The sequence below is a fragment of the Neophocaena asiaeorientalis genome, unplaced genomic scaffold, assembly GCF_003031525.2.
Source record: "Neophocaena asiaeorientalis asiaeorientalis breed wild unplaced genomic scaffold, Neophocaena_asiaeorientalis_V1.1 scaffold417, whole genome shotgun sequence".
NCBI classification, from domain to species: Eukaryota; Metazoa; Chordata; class Mammalia; order Artiodactyla; family Phocoenidae; genus Neophocaena; species Neophocaena asiaeorientalis.
Genome location: NW_020175387.1, coordinates 2,392,339 through 2,398,338, shown reverse-complemented (window position 1 = coordinate 2,398,338; position 6,000 = coordinate 2,392,339).

Here is a 6,000-nt window from a genome sequence, read left to right as displayed (position 1 = left end):
TCTATGCTCCTTACCCATGTTATTTAGAATGAATTATGTGTTATAAGCAAGTTATCTTATTATTTATTATTATTATTTCTCTCTTCCTCAATAATCAAATACACACATTATGATAGCTAGAATGAAATTTGCATTGTTATTAATGCACTATAAGAATAAAGTGAAACTTGAAAAAAATAATACCCAGTCCTGAAGTTGGAGATTTCTATTCCAGCAAACACAAGGTAGATGTGCTATCCAATCAAGGAGAATATTTTATATTACCAAATTATACCCCTGCTGTACCTGTTATGTAGTTAAAGACAAAGCAGTTCAGTCTTATGAATGTCAACTGAGTAGTTTTTAATAGTAATAAATTAAGTTTAAATACATTAAAACATTTAAATGAAACAGCACTATATTACCCAAAATGAGGTAGGTGTAAGTCATCAAAGCATAAATTATTACCTATTTTAAAAATTGCTAGTTTCTTATTTTCTGGCAAGAAAACAGTGAGCCATTTTAAGCTCACTGGCAAAGCCAAGTGTATTTTAGCACAGTTTCAAGATAAAAACAACTTGTCGTGTCAATAGCTGAGGCAAAGAGGTTAGTGAGATGTAGTTTAGTACCAATATATCCTATTTTGCCACGCAACTTAAGAAGAAAAAAGTAGTGGGAGGTTTGACTCTACATTTCACTTTACCAGTGACAAATTACAGTGATTATTGGAAATAATCCTTATCTAAAGAATAAACAACATTCTATTTAAAGAATTCGTTCTCAGTTGCGCTCAGCTTCTTCTTTCTAGTATCCTCATCAAGAAAAACAATCAGCATTTTCCTTTCTCCCAAGTGTCTATAAGATGATAATGTTATTTGGAAATTACATGATGAATTGTTACTACAGATTTCAAAGGCCTTTTACAAGCATTGTCCTAGGGTCCATCTTCAACCACGTCACAGCCACCTCTCCCCTTCCCCTTTCTTTTCTTTATCCACTTTGCCAGAGGGACTAATTTTTCTTTATTTCTACATTGGTTGTTTGCAACCATCTAATCTATCCTTTGGGGATTTTTCTTCCCCCAAACTTGAAGTGAAATAGGGATGCTGTCTCGTTTGTTCCTTCTTTGTTGCCAGTGAAAATAAACAAGCCAGTAGACTTTACTGCTAATCACTAAGATGAAAAAAAAAAAGACTTCACAAAATTAAACACAACTGAGTTGCTAAAGTTATAAATTTCCTAATTCATGATTCATGGAAAATGATTAATTTTCCTTTCTAAAATGGGAGGCTCCTACACAATTTTGTGTGGCTACCAGCTTCTATCCTTGTGATAGGGCTCATTAAACAGATCAACATTCCTTGTATGTTTGTCTTTAAGCAACGAATTATTTGAAACATTCCTATAAAATATGCTACCTCCCAAAGTAGCATATTTTCTGAGGATATACCTCAGAAAATATCCCAAAGTAATAAGTTCCTCTTTTATTGAAATGGATAATTTGCATGCCATTAAACTTCAGACTAGGCCAAGATTTTTCTTCTGGGTAGCTACTTAACATCAGTCACTTCTTTGAGTTTCAGTTTGCTTGAGTTTCGTTTTGTTTCTTTTTTCTTTTTGCTTTTAATAGACTTTATTTTTTAGAGCAGTTTTAGATTCAAAGAAAAATCAAGAGCAAAGTTCCCATATAACTCCTGCCTGCACACATGCACAGCCTTCCCTACTATCAATATTCCCCACCAGAGTGATACATTTGTTATAATTTATGAAACTATATTGATAGATCATTATCATCCGAAGTCCATAGTTGACATTGAGTTCTTGGTGTTGTACTGATAGAGTCTATGGGTTTGGATCAATGTATAATGACATGTATCCTCCATTATAGTATCATACAGACTAATTCTACTGCTCTAAAGATCCTCTGTGCTCTGGTAATCCATCCCTCCCTCTTCACTAACCCCTAGTGACTACTGATCCTTTTACTGCCTCCACAGCTTTGCCTTTTCCAGCATGTCATGTAGTTGGAATCATTTGGTGTACAGGATTTCCAGATTGGCTTCTTTCACATAATAATATGCATTTAAGTTTATTCCTCATCTTTTCATGGCTTAATAGCTCATTTCTTTCCTTCTGTTTTTTAAATAAAATTTTTTTTCTTTTTTAAGAGAAACTTTAGGTTCACAGTAACGTTGAGCAGAAGGTACAGGGATTTCCCATATATCCCCAGCACACATACATAGCTCCCCCCAACCCTGCAAGTGATATCCCCCACCAAAATGGTATATTTGTATAACTGATGAAATCTACACTGACACATCATAATCACCCAATGTACATATCTCATGTTAGGGTTCAGCCTGTTGTTGTACATTTGATGGGTTTGGACATGATCCACCATTGTAGTATTATACAGAGTAGTCTCACTGCCTTAAAAATCCTCTGAACTCTACTTATTCATGTCTGCTTCCTCACTAATACTGGCACCCTTATTACTCTCTCCATAGTTTTCCCTTTTCCAGAGTGTCATATAGTTGGGAATCATACAGCAGATAGTCTTTTCATATTGGGGTCTTTCACTAGTAATATCCCTATATCTTTTCATTTCATTGATAGCTTATTTCCTTTTACAGCTGAATAATATTCCATTTTCTGAATGCACCACAGTTTATTATTCATCCATTAATATACTGAAGTGCATCTTAGTTGCTTCCAAGTTTTGGTATCAGTTTGTTTCTTTTTATTATTCATATTTCATAACTTGAAACTTATCCTTTAATATGGGTGGGCGCAAACTCTCTAGTTCCAGGCATGTTATTAAATGGTGAGTTGTAGGATGCTTTTCAAAACACTCATCCCTGCCACTCCCCATAAACATGATATTGATGTACTTCTTTATCCCCATCCAGGAACATATCTTCTTCTCTAACCTCTGAAAAAATAATGCCTTGAAATATCCCAAACTCAGTTATTTGGTAATGGGTTGTCATTTTTGGCAATTACTTAGGTCATTAGTTGACTTTATTTCTTTTCTCTTTTTTTTTTTTTAATTTATAGAAAATAACCAGATCATGGCAGAGTGACTTTCTTTTCCTACATTAAGTTCACAACTATTTTTGAAATAAAAGAGATCTTTTGAAATAAGAGGACTTAATTTGAAAACTAGCTTATTCTAACTTCTTTTCTCTAGTACCCTTAATAGGAAAGAATAAAAAGAAATGTACATATGATTTTTATTCATGGAAACTATATTCAAGCGTTTTAAAAAATGAATCCTTGTCTACTGCTGGCTCAAATCATCCGTTAGCACCGAACTGTCAGATACTAGAAGGTCACATACTCCTTTCTAAAATATCTGCATCTTTTAAGATATCATGTGTTAATTACCCACTGCTCAATATGGCTAGAATATTCCCTGAGGCTTCATGCCTGAAGACTGGAATACCTATAGGAGAGTAACTTTGGGAGTCAATATTTTGATGAACAGCTCCATGAAAATGCTCACATAGAAAAGGGCATCCCCTTGCAGTGCAGCAGCAGCAGAATGTTCTTTCTTCTCCTGAACTGATACTTTAAATACAATGGATTTTTCTATCATTTTATCCCTTTCCTCAAACCATGGATGGGAGGTAGGAATCTTGCCTTGTAGCCCTTTCGGTGATGAGGGCTTGTTTCTTGCCTTATTCTGGTCAGTGTATTTTCTAGGTCCAATACCAGCAAATGTTCTTATACTTTGCTTCTTCCAAGATGGTTTCTTTGCTCTGTATCTCAGATACAGATACAGTCTGTTAGATTGAAGAATTCTTTGAATGTTTTTCTGTCCATGTAGTTTAGTGAAATAACATGGACTAAAACAGATACCAATACAAAAACAAAGAATACCACATAGAGTGCAGAATGCAATTAAAGAAAAGTTGACCTTATGAAGAAACTCAGAGGGAGTATGAATAATGAGTGAAATACAGAAATTCACAGGAATTTGAGTATTTCTGTTGGAAAAGTCAGTACATAATCATGGAATACTTCACAACTTGGCTTTTGACCTGTGCACATGAGCAATGCCACAATTAGACCTACTGTGCCCTGAATGAGTATAGCAAACACCAGAATGCCAATAAGGTATTCCTGTGAAGTTCCTAAATCACAATGAACAGTAGATTTTCTTTTACTACATATCTATCAATAATTTCCAAATGATTTATCTCATCTGCCTCTGAGGTAGTTGAGATTAAAGCAAATAATTCTCAGATCTTGCAAGGGATTATTGAAGCTGACAAATGCTGTATGGAATTTCACAAGCTGCTCTTTCTAGCAGAGAAAGCTGAGTGTGCAGTACTTGAGGGATCAGGAAATAAAGACACCTGGTTACAATTTATCACCATTTTCTTTGGCTAGACTGACCTTCTTGTCTTGTGATCTTTTATTGCTCTTGACTTCCCTCACTAACTATTTCAAATACATTATGTTTTCAAAGTTCACAAGTATTCAGTAGATATGGGATTTAAAAACACTGTGTAGAGTACATAGGTCAGAAGCTTTGTGTTGCCACAGACCCCTGCATTAAGCTTCAAAAGTTATCCTGTGTGAGTTCAGATAGGTTTGCTCCCTTCCCTCTCCTATTTCCCATTGTTGCTTTGTAAGGTTTCAGGGGAGGGCATGTCAAGAATTGATTCTGTTTAGACCATGTGGTCTATTGGCCCAGCTTTTAAAACATCATCACTAATGAGATCTTTGCATCTATAATTGTCCTAGTTGGTTGACCAGAAAATCTGGCCTCAAGCTAGACCTACCCACAAACTGTTTGAAGCTTTCTTTCCAAGCCCAACATCCCCAGAGTTTCTGTTGAAATGAATAGATTCATTGAAATGCATCTGTATATATAATATTATTAAGAAAGAAAATTTTCTTTTAGTATTTGTCCATTTTCCCTCCTACAATGTCACTTTTAGTAACTCTGATACAGTACTTCCACAATTTACTCAAGAAAACGTATCCTCTTCTGTGTTAAAGATGTTTAAATCATTAACTTTAGCCAAGAAAAGTCTCTTGGGAATCAGATCCACTTCTCCAACTACTTATTGAACCTCCAATTTGGGGTCCCTTAGTCATCTAAAACTCAACATTTCAAAAATTCAACTTATCATCTCTTTCCACCTTTTGATACCTAAGTGATTATTATAACTGCATGAAGTTGAACTAAACAAAAACTTTGAGCTTTATCTTGGACTATTCCATGTCACTCACATCCAAATTCATCCATTTCTAAATCATGATGCTTTGGCTTTCCAAATATGTCTTAATTCTATTCACTTCTCTCACAAGTACCAGTTCCTTTGAAGAAACCACCATCATATTTCCGTATGCTAATTTGGTTCCTTTTTTCAAGCTTTATACATTCTCTAATCCGTTATTCACCTTACAGCCATGGTATCTGACACTTCAGTAATTAAAAGCCTATAAACACTCTTTTCTTCTATTAGGAATAAGTCCAAATTAAGTAGAATATCTTACAAGGTCTTAAATAACTTAATGCCTGGTATTTCTCTGGTTTCATTTATTACCATTTTCAATTAAACAAGCTCACATCATTTAAGTCAGCATGAACTTATTAACTTAGTGCTATTTATATCTATAAACTGCTCTTAAATTTTTAAAATTTTGGTATTCTATAATGAGAAATTATTAATTTTAATAGTAGACACTTATCTCTCAAAAATGATCACACAACTATTGTCAATGGCAAATCAACTAAAATTCAACTGTACTAAAAAAAGGTGAAAAACATTGATGATATACTTAAATATCAAACAGTTAATAGCTAAAATGAGAAAAAAAAAACTTTAGCAAGAATAAGGTGGCACTGATTAATATAAAGTGAAGATTTAACTAGTGCAAAATAAAATACTGGTGGATCCTTCTTTATCTTGGGTGTAGGAAAAGGCTTTCTAATTATGACTAAAAATCTAGGGCAATAAAAGAATGGTTAATTGGCTATACAACTTTTAATTGGCACAACAAAGT